This window comes from Podarcis filfolensis (genome assembly GCF_964270895.1).
Source record: "Podarcis filfolensis genome assembly, chromosome: 11".
Lineage (NCBI taxonomy): Eukaryota > Metazoa > Chordata > Lepidosauria > Squamata > Lacertidae > Podarcis > Podarcis filfolensis.
This window is the reverse complement of record NC_139613.1, coordinates 36,312,914-36,328,884: the sequence shown is the minus strand read 5'-3', so window position 1 is coordinate 36,328,884 and position 15,971 is coordinate 36,312,914. Positions and strand designations below refer to the sequence as shown.

The window sequence follows — 15,971 nt, the reverse complement described above, 5'->3', positions numbered from 1 at the left end:
TTGCCCCTTTTAGCAAACATCCATTAAGAAACATTAACATTTTTTTTAATCCAGGAAGTGAACGGCCAATTCACAGTAACCAGCAAAGTCAGTAAAATCTTACTGAAATGTTATCCCATTTTACTGAGCCATGAGGGTAGGCGTTTTTTAAAAACACAGTGAATGTTTCCTTTTAAATACACAGTAACTACAAAACATTGTAAATAAAACTCCAGAAGTATCAATAAATTGGAGGAAGATTTAGCAATTGACAAAACAGTCGTTGAATACTTTGCCATTGTCACCGTGTGACTTTGAAACTGAGAAACACAGATGTGAGGAGAAAGCAATCGGCTGTGTCAGGATAATAGCTCTCAAGACTTTTAACAGGTAGCTTATTACCTGGAACGTTTCCTGTTGTTGTTCTTTTCAGACAATGAAGAAAGCTAAAAGCAAATTATTAAACCATAGATCTTGAAAAGAGGTCACTTGGCTCATTGCTGTTTAATGCCCCTTTGGCATTCCTGAGCACAGAGCTGTAGACTTTGCCACCTATTTAAAATGAAAAACAGTTGCTATGGGGGTTTTCCTCTCATTTTTTTATGTATAAAAGTCAGTGTTACCAAGTGGTCACATTGCCTTTCTGATGCATGTACCCTTGTATCACATAGATAATGTGTGGACATCAGATGGCCTAGTTTAAGCAGCAGTCTGTAACTACTGTCCACCAACACAGGAAGAATGAGGGAATAATGCATTTTTCTTTTATTCTTCTTGAGCTGGAGATGCTGAGAAGAGCTATCTTCCTTCTGTGTGGGGACCCTGGTCTAAGTAGCTTCAGGATTTTGAGGGGTTCACTGGCAAGAAACCCCTGAACCTGGTAGAGATAGGACATGAACCCTGAGAATTCTCTTAAGTTGTATCTGATCTTCTAGAATGTTCTGTGCAAAGTGGAAATGGCAGCACTGTTAAGGTAGTGGGACTTCTGATATTATTGTGACAAGTCCAGTCCAGCAATTGTCACCCTCTGGAGCTGGTCCTGGAGCTAAGTCTAATGTGTTGAGTGTTTTGGTTTACATTTTGTATGCAAGACAACTTATTTCATTTCTCATATACAAGTTTTTAACAGGCTACTTTTCCTGTCAGGAGCTATCAGCTATTTAATGTGGGTGAAAATCAGCACCATCTGTTTAATTCTGAACATGCATGTGCCAACTTGCATCTCTCGTTCAAGAAGATTCGTCCAGTCAACTACAGTAGAGCAGGGGTTGAGGGATCAAAATAAATACATAAGCAGCCTTTAACACATTAATCCAAATGTCTCCACCGACGTCAGGAGGAGCTTCCTCATGTAGCAGTGTGGCTGCCAAGCACTTATGTAAATACAGTTTTTTTAATTAAATCCAATGATATAATAGCAAGAAACAATTAAGAGTGTGAATAATGAATGTTTGTTTAATCATTTCAACCTGTGCTTAGTGTATAATTCAATATTAATAGCATTAAAATGCAAGCTATATACAAAGTATTCCAGAGTAAACTAGATAGCCAGGGAGACAATCAGGACTAAAGAATGGAGCCAATGATATACTCACACTCATTTTTATTTTAAAATATATAAACTGAATATCTAAAGATGTTCCCAAGGCTAAACACATTAACAATAAAAATGAGAAACATTATAAAATCAGTATATTAGAAACACACAGACAAGTTTTTTAAAAAGAAATGGATAAAATATTTCACTCTTCTCAAGAGAACCAAAACACTAGTAGAACAATGCTATAACAGAGAAACCATTGTTTCCTTAGCCCAGGGGTGCCAGCTTGAATAAAATATTGGGGGGGCAGGTAAGCCCCACCCTGCATAATCAATCACATGATGGTAATGCCCATCAACTTGGGGGGGGCTGGACCCCCTCAAATATTTTATTGGGGGGTCCAAAGACCCCTCAGCCTCTAGGAGTTGGCTCCTATGGCCCTGGTGAAATTGTGCCACCAGATTAGAAGGTAGAGGAAGCAGCTTTCCTCCTCATTCCTATTTTTTAAAAACTTATTTAATCCTTTCTTTCAACAAAAAACACCCTCCCATTGGTTTCAATAGGAGGAAAATTAACAATGCAAGAGGGAGGGACATTTTTAATTGGGAAAATGGTGCAAAACAGAAAGTCTTCAAAATAATCCTTCTCTAGCATCATGGTCTTATAGCTGCTACTAACTTTAAAACAAACAAAAACCCAAGGGACATCCTGCATGTTATCTCCTGCATCCCTAAGGAAGTGGCCTGGTGGGCCTTCTTGGGGAGAAAGTATTCTTAATGGTAGAGGTGCTCCTGGGAAGTCCCTGCTCAAAGTCATGAAGTCTCTCACATCTTGCCTAAAACGGACCTGGGGGGGTGAAATCCCTTCCCACCCAATCCTTGCACAGATGTTTCTCCAGTTTATGACCAGTGCAGGGCCAGGATGAATAAGTGTCGTATCTTTATGAAGTGCTTGTTGCTGATAAGTGTTGCAGAACATCATGAAGAAATGACATCTAACCCAGAACTCATTGTCTGTTCCTTCCGTATTTCATAACCAAAATATATATTAGGAATCAATTTGTATGCTTCAAGCACACATGCGGGTGGAACTTGGTTATAACAATGGGTAAATGGGAAATTGTCAGAACTGTGCGAGAACTTGCAAATTTCTTAAATTAAACTGCAGAGAATCCTGTGATTCTCCTGTTTGAGACGTGCACTTAGACTTGAGTCTTGATTAGTCTTGTGTATTTCTCAATATTAGATGGGCAGTTCTGAGTACTGCCAAAGAGGTCATGCCACTAAGTGAGTAAGTCTATTAGGCAAGAAATATTCACAGAACTCTTTCAGGAAGAGCAGAACAGATGTTTCTTCAGAATTCCCTATGTCATAAAAAGTTTCCCACTTGTGACGTTCTTGGCTGCTAGTTGCATAGATTTTTGCATTGTTGTAGATGTTTCGCATTTCTGTCCCCTAGAAGAAAATACAAAAAACTACATTTCAAGACTCTATATATAACAATATTACTTAACATGATTTGAAACTATTTTTAAGTATGAAAGTGTTTCTAAATGTTGTAATTTTTTTAATATACAAAACTGTGATTGTTTTTATTGCAGATGTTTTTAATTGTGAAATTGCTTCTGGATATTTTATGGGAAGCAATTCATAAATGAAATAACTACCGTATATATGTAACTATATATTAGAGACTACCATAAGGCTAACGTTCTGTGATGAATGGATGGGTCATGGACAGAGCCCGACAAAAAGCAGTGAAGCTTTTCAGATCATTCTCACGTGATTACCCATTTAAAAGACACAGTTTAAGCAAGAAAGAACACCCCTCCCCAAATTTTATAGCCATGTGTCCTTGTAATCCCTTAATCTGGTCCTGATTACAATGTAAACTGAAACAATGTTGTCTTCTGATCTAGTTCTAGTTCAGATAAAAACAGCAGCTGTAGAATGTGCATGTTCCTCCCATTCATGAAAGTTAACTTTGAAGTCCTGTTATTGCCTCTTATATGATAACGCTGTTAACTATCTCACAGCCCATATTTATATAATAACAAGCCAATTTATTAAGCAAGCAAGACACACCTGTTAAGTAAATCCTCCCTGTTACATTCCTTTGAAGGGGCATTCAGACTAAGTACACTCCTATATGCTTTACCTGATACAAATTGCACTGTTAAAGCCCCTTTAACAGAGCAGATCTTTCTGCAACCTAGATATTTTATTTTATTTACAATTTACCCTTGAAACTAGCAAAAAGGCAAACTGAATGTATGCACATTTATTTTATTTTTTTATAAAATATTTATTAAGGTTTTACAAAAAACAGAGATTTACAGAATAAAAGGAAAACAGAAAAAGAAGAAATAAGAAAAAATACAAAAAATACATAGAAAAAAAGAAAATACGAAGTACAAAAAACAAATAGATAGGAAAAACTTAAAAACAAATCCATTTTTTGATATCTTTAAGCTCATTTGCTTGTTTCCTTGACCTCCTCACACCTCCCCTTTTTGTATTCCCATTTACAAAATCAATTCAGCAAATCCTTACCCTCTTTCATTTATCTTAACTCTATATCTTAACATATTATAGCTATATGTTTTCATCCATTATCAATCCATTTTTGCATATTCTTATTACATTTAATTCATTTAATATGTACAGTTATTAAATAATTACAAATCCTGGCAAATCAACTAGGATTTTACACACACATACAAATATAAAACAAAAGAAGCATTGGAAATTGGTTTATTGTCAAAGTTGCCATTATTATTATTATTATTATTATTATTATTATTATTATTATTATTATTAGAATATATACACCACCCTATACCAGGTGGATTTGTTATATCATCTGTAAAGAATGACATGGATAAAAATTCTGGGACCAGTGGTTAAACTCTCTGATTTCAACCTAGGTGGTTTAGGAATGTGAGCTAAAGCTAAGTGGTTTTAACAATCAGTCCCTCTTAACAATCCCCCTCTTGAGATTGTACTTCTGCATGGGGGCCTCAGACCAACTCTCAGCACCCTTCCGAAACTGCAGCTCCCAGTATTCTTTGTTTAAAGTATATAGTGTGAATATGGCCTCAAAGAGGCTAGGCTAGCCTGCTTCAGTCTGCATCCTTGCTAGAGATTAAGTCCTATTGATCTTAACTGGGTTTACCAGAGCAGACATGTATAAGGTGAACACTTGCAGTGTAAGCAGTTTTTGCTTACTGTAAAGAGGCAGACCGAAAATTGTATTGAAAACTTCACACAAATCTTATCTTCAGCAATTGGTTGGCTAAACATATTCCAAGATTCTGAGATATCCATTATGAATTAAATACTGGTTGCTAATAACAGCAAAACATCTATAAGATCTAGAAGAAAAAGCAAAGTTACACTGAAAGGAAAGCTAAAAGATCAGATTTAGCTGTGGAAGCAGAGACACACATCTGCAGCATGCAGGTTTTGCTTTAATATCTGGTGTCCTTGCATGGGCAAGGTTCTTATCTTAAGTAAACTTTCTGGTCGGAGCACTTCTGACAATCCCTCCAAGTTAACACCACAAAGTTAATTAGAATCACTCCTCAGTTGCTAAAATTCTGAACAAGGGTTACTTAGCTATTGGATTTGCTTGCAGTCAATTACTTTGCAAGAATCAGGTGAGATACCTTAGGGATTTTACATTGTCCAAGGCAGGCTATGCAATTCATTGCATAAATACCCTACATCATCAGTTTCAATTTAGTGATCCATGGATCCCAGGGCCTCAGCATAACCCACCCAGGGGGTTTGTGACACCATTCACATTTTAAAAAACCTACCAGCGAGATATCAAATTTTTCGAAAGTAGGGGGTCCACGGCTTGGCTTTTGAAAAGCAGGGGGTCTGCAGTACTTAGCTATCTGGGAACCACTGTCCTACACGATGAAAATGTGCAATATTGATGTAGGTGAAAGTCTGCAAGCATAGTGTAGGGAAAAACCACCATTATATAGCAACATTCAATATTGTAGCAAGTGGTTAAATTGTAGTGCAAGGTTGCAATTGCTTAAGCCTGGGAGTCATTCCATGGAGCTTCAACTCAGTGGGACTTACTTTCATGAAGAAGCACATAGGATAATGGTGGAAGGGCAGCCTATCCCAACCTGTTGCCCTCTAGAAGTTTTGTACTACAAATCCCATCATCCTGGTCATTAGCAATGCTGACTGGGGCTGAAGGGAGTTGAAGTCCAAAATGTCTGGAAGGCATCAGGTTGGGGAAGGCTGGGATTTGTTCAGATATTAAGCCCCCCCACACACACTTAATAGGCATTAGGGGAGCCTAATATATAGAACACTCCATACACTTGTAGTGGCTACCAAGTTTCAAGAGTGAGTACAAGTGTCTGTAGCTTCAAGGAGAGACTAACAAAGAGAACCAGCTTTGGCACTGTTTGGGTCCTCAAGAACAAGAAAATGCAAAGCTAATGCCAAAGTGAGCAAATGCTAAACTCTGTCCTTCCTGGGAGCACGGAGCAAGAGATAGCTAGAGGGAGGCTTCTGTAGTATTGAAACTAATGGCCGTTACAGGTGCATGGAGGCTTTCCCCATATAGTGCACCATTAAGAGACTTAATATTCAGCATATCTGTCAGTGAATCAGCTCTAATATACAATATTTCATTCACATAACCTTCTCTAGCCTCCTGAAAGACAATAGTCTGACTCTAGATTCCTCAGCTGACAAGTCAGCTGTTGCACATAGATAGCAGGCTTTTTGAACGATATTCCACTGATATTTGTGTGCCAGTGGTGCAGTCTGCAATGATTTATATGATGTTACTAAGTGCTCCACTTGCAGCCTGAAGAAGTACAAACCTTTCTGTGTTTTGTTGTCTGTCTTCCTAGCCATCGTCTCATCCCTCTTCTTTAATCATCAGACCCATTCCTATTATGAGTTTGCACTATTGTCCCATGCAGAAATTTCACCCGGCCCATCTGAAGTCTCCCCATCCTCCATTTTTTCAACAGTGTGCAGTGCATCAGACTCATCTGGCACACATCTCCTGAGGATGCAAATGCAATTGCACAAACTCAGTGTTGTTGTTTTAAAAACAAAACAAAACAAAACAAAAACCCTGAGCCAACATTGTCAAGTGGTGAAAGCATGTTTATATTCATAAGAACAAAAAGTGAAAGCGCTGCCTTGGATGCATCCAGAGTTTTAATATGTTTGGAGCCTCTTAACCTAATTTCAAAATTGTTTCTCAAACTTCTGTACACTTGGGCTGTGCAAAACTCTTAACATTTGCTAGATGAACTTTGATATATTTGTTTTACATTAAGTGAGACATAGCTGGCTAGTGAGTAAGCCTTAGCTAAGGGTTCCAACAGCTGAAAATTTTAGAAAGCCTTATTTTGAAATACATATTGCCACACAAGTCAAGAAAGAAATGATATTAAAATATCACAAATCTCTATATTTGTAAACTTGGCATATACAACGATTAGATCCAGCATTACCGGTAAATCTTGAAAAGTGGTATTCCTCAAGCCAAAAGGGGGACTTTTGGATAACATACTTCAAACATTTTGAGTACACAAACATTGTGCAAATAGTAGGGCTGCCATACATCCGAATTTTCCCGGACACTTCCAAGATTTCAAAGGTGGAATTGATGTCCGGGGGGCATAACTGTCAACTTTTCCCTTTTCTTGTGAGGAATCCTATTCAGAATAAGGGAATTTCCCTTTAAAAAGGGAAACGTTGACAGCTATGCCGGGGGGAATTTCTGAAAGGAAGTGCTTCGTCCAGGATCTTAGGCAAGTCAATTGAAAAATTGTGGGTTTTGGGGCGTTTTTGTAAAATAAAGCTCAACAACTTTTGCAGTGTCCTGGTTTTTCCTTTTTGAAATATAGCAACCCCACAAATAGTTAATTAATTACAAAATCACCTTGGAATCACTTTATGTAGGCATATAGCCCAGATGAGAGCAGAACTTGGGTGCAGAGGCATGACATAAAGGTGCATAAAGTCTACATTTGCACATTTAGATGTATACACAATGTACAGTATATGTATAGATTGCCTATGGGATAGTGAAATGCTAGATTCCGGGTGTTAGATGGTTTGTGTTTTATCAACACAATAGTTTGCAGTGCACACAGCTAAACTATAAGCAACATTAAAAAAATTAATGCCACACTTGCAAGTTACATTATAACAGGTATTGTACCACTGTCATGGCTTCCCCCAAAGAATCCTGGGAACTGTAGTTTGTTAAGTGTGGTGAGACTTGTTTGGCAACTCCTATTCCCTTCACAGAGCTATAATTCTCAGCGTTCTCTGTGAAGAGGGATTGATGGTTAAAAGGCCAATTTGTGAGGCATGGAAAGGTGGGATTTAGAAGTTAGTCCCACTGCATTCAGTGGTCTTAGAAACTGCATTTAAAGACTGTGGCCTAACACCACAATCCTACAGATATTTTAGTATGGCTCACTCCCAAGTAAGTGTGTACAAGATTGCAGCCTAAACTTCACTCCGGAGTAATAAAATATTCACATAAAAGGTCTACATTTTATTTTCAAGTACTCCATTTTGCTGGCTACTGTGTTCATAGTGTTTATGAAAGATAAGAAATGCCCCATTTACAAGCTTCGGTTCTATAAATAATGGCAAAACTTCGTCTTCCTAGAAAACACAGCAGTTATAGTGTTTTGACAGAACTAATGAAGGCTTAAGTGGTGGCTACAACTTCTTCCAGCAAAAGAAACAAAAATTCTATTGCTTCCACAACAACAGAGACTTTCAAATACAAAACCAGAACAGCAGGGCTCCTATTTAAGGAACAATATCTAAACACTGGGCACAATTATATATTTTAAAATGGAATAGTAAACTGAACCTGTTGCTACATGCTAAATTACCTACATGCAGTCCACCAGACTTAAGCAATTATAGTTTTAAACAAATTCCTTCCCCTCTAATTTGTTTAATGATTTTCTGGTGGGGACACATTGTACCGAAAAAAACAAATTCACATTTTTGATCCAGAGGGCTTTTTTTTTTAAAGGCTACAACCCTAGCCTGGTGCTCATGGCATGCTAAACCAAGACTTGGCTTGACAACATACCTGTGGGCCCTTAGAAAGGAGCTTGCAGCTGCTTTGCTGCTCCCAAGCCCTTTTTGCCACCACACCATGATGAGCTAATGTCATGAACTGGCTGGATACAGAAGAGTGGTGGGAGGCACCAGCAGAGGAACCCCCAGGGGAAGAAGACTCAGAGCCAGGGGATTGGTGGAGGGACGATGATGAGTGGTCAGAAGGAGAAGACGGGGGTGGGGAGAGGTGTTGGAAGATGGAGGGGCAACAGGGTTTAGTGAGCAGGAAGAGTCTGTGGCTGAATGCAGTGCAGACTCTGAAGCGGAAGCAGAGGCTGGAGAGGAGGGGGTCAAGAGGCTCCTGAAGAATCCAGGGATTCTCCGCCTCCTGCAGTGACAAGCTCCCCAAGAAGGCACAGAATAATGAGGAGAGCAGAACAGAGGTCAGAGGTGTACAGACACCTCTGCAGACACAGTTTGAGACTGTGTGGGGAAAACCCTGGAGAGGAGGAGCCTTAGAGAGAGGTAGTGTTGTAAACAAAAATTGCCCTTTTCCCTTATGGGGTATCCAAGAGCCCATATAGAGTCCTTACATAGGTTCCCTATTGGTAGGAGAAGATAACAGAGGCCAACCACAGAATATTGAGAAGCAAAGCAGCTAGTAAGCTTGATATTTATTGATCTGTTGCAATAGAGTGCTCCCCTCACCCGCAGGAGAGGAGGAACTCCGAAAAATGGTGCACAAGGCCTTATAAAGACTTTTGAAATTGCCACCCTGTAGATCAAGACCAGGGACGTGGGTGGCACTGCAGGTAAAACCTCAGTGCCTAGGACTTGCTGATCGTATGGTCGGCGGTTCGAATCCCTGCGGCGGGGTGAGCTCCCGTCATTCGGTCCCAGCTCCTGCCCACCTAGCAGTTCGAAAGCACTCTTAAGTGCAAGTAGATAAATAGGTACCGCTTTATAGCGGGAAGGTAAACGGCGTTTCCGTGTGCTGCGCTGGTGCTGGCTCGCCAGCTGCAGCTTCGTCACGCTGGCCACGTGACCCAGAAGTGTCTTCGGACAGCGCCGGCTCACGGCCTCTAGAGCGAGATGAGCACGCAACCCTAGAGTCGGACACGACTGGCCCGTACGGGCAGGGGTACCTTTACCTTTAGATCAAGACCACCCCCGGAAACATCATACATACATCACAGAAGGGGTGTAACCTAAGACCACCCCTCAGATACATCATACCTACATCACAGAAAAGGCGGTCTAAACAGAAATTTGAATGTTGTTTTTCTCCTGTCGTTGTTTATCTCCTGTCTGGCAGGTTACTTGATTGGATTGCCTGGGGAGCCTGGCCATTCTTTTGTAGTGATAAATACTTAGTTCCTGGCCAGGTCACAGGCTCACACCCTATTCATATCTTAAATGTGCCCTTAAGACAGGATTTGTGAGGAAAGAGACAATGGGGAGGTTTCCCACTTTGACCTTGCAGAGAAAACATTTGCTCAGTTTAGAAGTCAAAATGGTTCCAGGTCAGTCTTCCTGTGGTGATCTATGTACGTGCTTGGTTGGTACGCTTATGAACATTACCATATATCTAAGACCTCAAAATTCCTATCACAGTAGGAAGGCGGGGCCCTTCAGTCCTCGCAACTATGTCACTGGGGCAAGACTTCCAAGAAAGAGTTGCTGAGACTACAGGGCCTGATCTGTGGTTTGTTTCCGTGGATAAAGATTTAACTTCACTGGCCCTGGGTGATTTATTGTTTTTGATTGCTGACCTATGCCTTCCTCAAGCCCTGACAGCTAAGTCAAGCTCAGAGGCAGATTTAAGAGCAGCATGACTGTCTTCCCCACACTGGGCACTGAGTCTAAGAGGCACTGCAGAGCACTGCAACTATGGCACAGTGAACTGAACAGAATGGAAGGCCAGAGGCAGGACGGGGCGCCAAATTTTGGCCATGAACAGGGTGCCGCTTTAACTTGAAAGACCCAAGTCCGCCCCAGCTAAGCTATGGCTGAGCACATCATCCAAACCTGGGCTTGTGGATAAGTTTTGTCCTCACCAACTACAAGCCAAAGTTTGTTCTAGGTTGCACCTCAAAAAGTGACATTTTGTATCATAAGGTCAGTTATAAGGATCTAGCAAAGGAAGACAAAGTGAAGATCTAGCTTAAACGTCTGTTGGTTTTTGGTGTACCGAAGGACAGGAACCACTGATCCAAATTTGGCCTGGGAGGCAATTTTCCCAAACCACACCCAACTGCCCTACACTTTACATCATATGTGAACAGGGAGAGAGACAGCTGGATTGTCTGCCCAACCATTAGACATCCTAATGATGGCAGGTGATTGATAGGTGAATTGTTACACCCGACTGTCCAAGTTGGCCCACCTTACTGTTTTTAACACTTGATTGGGAGCCGCCCAGAGTGGCTGAGGAAACTCAGCCAGATGGGCGGGGTATAAATAATAAATCATTATTATTATTATTCATATTTCCATGAAGACCAGTATGTAGTACAGTGGTACCTCGGGTTAAGTACTTAATTCGTTCCGGAGGTCCGGTCTTAACCTGAAACTGTTCTTAACCTGAAGCACCACTTTAGCTAATGGGGCCTCCCGCTGCTGCCGCGCTGCCGGAGCACGATTTCTGTTCTCATCCTGAAGCAAAGTTCTTAACCCAAGGTAATATTTCTGGGTCTGTAACCTGAAGCATATGTAACCTGAAGCGTATGTAACCCGAGGTACCACTGTACAGGAAACAGACCAAGCTTTTCCCCAACCTTAGGGCATAAGCTTCCCCAGGGTGGTGGCAGTCTACCTTACAATCTAGAGGGTCAACAGAGTGAGATGCAAATGGGTTCCAGCAGTAGTCTAACATGCATTTATCATTTTATTCCCTGGAATAGCTTGTGAGGGCTGCTCCATGGAAACCCTTTTCACCTTTGGTGTGAACCCTCCACAAGAACGTTGCACAACGAAAATAAACAAAACAACAGCAACACTGCATTGTATTTTGTGTAGCAGGTGTTTCACATGTTTAAAATACGATTAACCTCTCAAATCTAAGCCTAAAACCTGTGTGTATGGACACTTTGCCAGTGACCTTGGTGAGAGAAGACTCCTATCAAATGGTCTCCATTGTAAAAGTTCTTTGTATTCATTGTCTGACTTTTGAAGGTTCAATTGATCTCTTTTGTAGCCCTTATCATTGCACTTTCTGGCACCAGTGTGACTTCAACAATGCTCCCCTCCAGATGGGAACTCTCCAAATCAGATGCTAAAGTACTTTAGGAAATCCCTTTCTACAGACAAAACATGTTTCCAAAGCAGGATTCTAAGCCTTTTGTCCTGTTCTGAACAAAGTCATCCTGATTTGCAGCCATGGGACAAATGGACCACAGCAACTGCAGCCTATTTTCAGTAATAAATAAATAAATAAAATCAAGCGGTCTAGCAAGAAACACACATGATATAAACAGGGATGCAAGCACAATGGACACTTCTGCCTGTTCATTAAGCTTTTACTCTTTCAAAGTCAGTGCAAGTTTTAAAAAACGGTGCTCACTTCAGTACTTAGGAGAATTAAGGAGAAGTTGTCAGGAGGAATAAATCACAATGGCTGTAATCCAGCATGCAACTATGCATGATTCAGTCCCACTGATTGAAGTTGTTCTATCAATCTGAATGGGACTTAAGTGAGCATAATTGGATGCAAGGCTGCTTTCATCCTATTTCAATTCTAGGAAGTGTTGTGGTGGTGGTGCTAGTATCACTGTGTACACCTAAGACTGCAGCCTTATGCACATTTACTTGAACACAGCGGAACTTCCTTCCTGGAAAATCGGCATGCTGGTCAGGCTGTGAACTGGATCCATTTTTCTTTCAGTTATCTCGGAGGCTGCGGACAGAGACCATACAATTAAAACACATTCCCAGCACCACTCAAAGAATCCTGGGAACTGTAGTTTAGCCCTCACAGAGCCACCATTCCAAGCACCCTTAACCAATGCCTTTTTTTCCTTTTTTTAAAAAAAGTACTCTCATTTTGACTCAAGAAAATCACCATTTTATAGTTCAAATCGGGGGAAATAAATACAGTAAACGGACAAAAGTACAAAGAACATGCATTATGCGGGGAAAGGAAAGGAAGCCACTATTGGAGGTGGTAACAACGAAACTGACCAATCACCGTGCTAGATTCCAACTCCTACTTCACACATTAAACGCTCACTTCTGTCCAAGACTCAGGAAACACCGTGACAGGAAATGAGGCCACCATTGGGGTGGCAACAGAACTGACAATTCACCATGGTAGAGAAGAAAATGTTTTTTTAAAAAGTTTATTCTCCCGTTAGATTCACAAAATGTTTAGGGGTATGTGTACCCCTGTGTACCCCCAGAAAAAAGCACTGGCCTTAACAAACTAGTTCTCAGGATTCTTCTTGATCTCTGAACACAGGTGTTATATGGTGACAAGACCTCTCCTGTCAGCAATTGTGTCGCAGCATTCTTTGTTAAATAGCAGTTTCAGGGGTGTCTCAGACAGGAGGAGAGGGTTTAAAAACAGGAGCAGCCACCTTCTCTGTGTTTCACAGATGTCCCAATCCTGATTGGATGCCAATAGCAAACAGCAGCGTTACCTGTAGTTTAGCCTTTGGAAGCCAGAGAACAAGGCTCCAGTGTCCTCCAGTGCTCCTGGACTATTCCCTCACAAGCAGAATAATCTTACATTAAAACACTAGCATCACAGAAACCATTCAAATGTGTTTATTTTTCCTGTAGTGGAATGTGAATAACCTGGCGCAGGCTTTTGGAAACTGAGTACATGCAGCTCTGAAGGCTACCAACTTCAGCACGAACAATTCTCTGTGATTCTTCCTTTGTTTTAACCATTGTCTGTGCCATATGCCATTATCGTCACACAGAAAGAGGCAGCCTTTTATCCTGGGAAGAAATTACGGTAGTGCAAAATAGTTCATCCAACCGTTTTAAGACTTCATATTAAAAATAAAACAAAAACCCTGGCAAGGAGAAATAGTACCTGACCCTGGAAGAATGGAGACAAACAGGATTATGCAACCATCTGTTGCAACCCGCCACCAAATCACACATCCTCCCTTTCTCAGTATGTGTATCAAATGCTGGAATGTCCTGAATTTGTATTAAAACAGTAGCTGATTCCCCAAGCCCAGCTATTGCTAGTAGTAATCTGCCGTCTTCCTTTAACACCAGAACGTAAATATTAGCTAGCACGTTAGTTGTCAAACAAACAAACAAAAACATGCAGAATTTCAAAACAAGGACAACAAAACATGGTGCTGATGATGCCAATGTTGCAGGTTCAATCCCCACATGGGACAACTGCATAATCCTGCATTGCCAAGTGTTGGACTAGATGATTCTCAGGGTCCCTTCCAACTCTACAATTCTAGGATTCTAACATTACACACAGTCCTGATTTCTCGAGATATTTCCAGTTTGGGGATAAGCACACTGATGTCTCCAAAAATACGTTCCACCCGCTTTTTTTCTTAGCTATCATCTATGCCCTTATATGGCAAATGTAAGAAGATTGCATGACATAATAAACATTTGGGATTAAATTTGTAACCCCCATTGGGATTACATTCATAACACCCTTTCTGCCTTTATCCTGGATCTGAATAGAATCACAGTAGTGTATGGCTTCAGCTTCAGAGGAGGACCTGAGAGACCAGGGTTTTAATCCCCACTCGGCCATAAAGTTTGCTGGGTGACCTTGGGCCAATCATCTCTCAGTCTATAACCTACCTCACAGAATTGTTGAGAGGATTAAAAAATGGGGGAGGAGAGAACCATGACTGTCCCCTTGAGAAGAGGAAAGCTACAAGCATAGACCATGAGTGGTGAAACTGTGCTCCTGGACCTGTAGAGGTTTGCACTCAATGCATGGATGTCAAGGAGAGCAGCCAGGGAACTGCACACTTTCACAGCCAGCCACACTGCCCCTTTCACACAAGGGGGATTAAGCCCTCAGTCACAGGTCTGATACGAGAGAAAGGGCTTTAGGTGTGATTGCCACATCCCCAATGCACCAAGTGCAATGCTAGGAAAGCAAGGAACTAGCCAAGCATGGGCACCTCTCACATATCCCTTGAACTGATGGAAGGGAGGGATGTCTTCCAAACTCCCTGAGATGAGCGCATGAAGGGAGCTAAACTGAATAGTTAAAAGTCACTAAATGATTAACTCTAAGCCTCTTTCAATGCCTGCTTACAGATACAGTGGAGATTTTTATCTGTACAGTATATGGAACAGCATGGAAACAGTAAATGATACGTAAAATAAGAATTATGAAGGGTTTTGCACAATTAAAAAATGAACTATATAAATCACTCAATAATATATTTATTATCCCAGATTACTTTGAGTTTGGAGGGATGGCATCAAGCATCAAGGGTATGCCCTGCCCGATGTGTTGCACCAATGCCCATCTGAGATAGCCCCATGGTTGTCATGAAGGCCATGAAGTCATTTAATGTACTTTAAATATATACAACCAAGTATAAGAGACTCTATGCTTCAGACATTTGCCCAGCATCTTGTCGAGACTGACTGGTAATGGGCAAAGGTAGTACATTCATTCTAGCTACCCCCACCACACATTTCCTTCACTGATATTTAGACTTTCTACAAAGAACAAATCAGGCATAAGGAAACTCCTGATTTCACCCACCTATAACTAAATTCTGTGCCACCTAGCGAGTCACTTGGCTAAGCAGTGAGGATGGGAATCCTGTGATCCTCCAAACCAGCCTTCCCTCACCCAGTGCTCTCCAGTTGTTTCAAACTCCAGCGCCCATCAATCCCAACCAGCATAGCTTAGATTTAGTAGTTCAAAACAGCTGGAGGTCACCAGCTTGGAGAAGGCTCGCCTCCAGAGGCTTATTTGATTTTTATCCCATCTTTCCTGAAAGGAGCTCAATGTGGTACCCCCCCACTTTATCCTAACAACAACCCTGTGAGGCAGGTCGTTGGACTCCAAATCCTATCAACCCCAGCCAGCACGCATGGCCAATGGTCTGGGACAAGGGAGGTTGAAAGCCTCAACATCTGGAGAACCCCAGGCTCCCTAACCCTGCAATATAAGAGCACAAGCCACACACAGAGAAATATATGCAGCCTCGTGGATCCAGATGTGGGGAGAAATAGCATCCTGGAGGAGAGCAAACACTGATGTGGGTAAACAGGCGGCACAGAGCACGGCCGCTGACAGCCCAAGGTACATAATGGTCCTACAGGTGACTCAACCCTAAGCGTCAATAATGATATAAACGCGCTTGAACGCCGCCTGCGCTGACGTCAGCGTGCAGCCCCGCCCCCTCCTCTCCGGCTGA

At 41.4% G+C, this 15,971-nt stretch overlaps 2 long non-coding RNA genes across 2 annotated transcripts; both read right to left on the bottom strand.

Moving 5' to 3' along the window:
• Window positions 1-1,523: 1,523 nt before the first annotated feature.
• Window positions 1,524-15,971, bottom strand: LOC310745091. Its single transcript, XR_014539924.1, has 3 exons — window positions 15,739-15,971; window positions 12,406-12,493; window positions 1,524-2,973 (listed from the first exon to the last, which is right to left on the bottom strand). It is a non-coding gene; the product is annotated as an uncharacterized lncRNA (long non-coding RNA).
• On the bottom strand, window positions 13,347-15,725 carry LOC310745169. Its single transcript, XR_014540008.1, has 2 exons — window positions 15,311-15,725; window positions 13,347-13,539 (listed from the first exon to the last, which is right to left on the bottom strand). It is a non-coding gene; the product is annotated as an uncharacterized lncRNA (long non-coding RNA).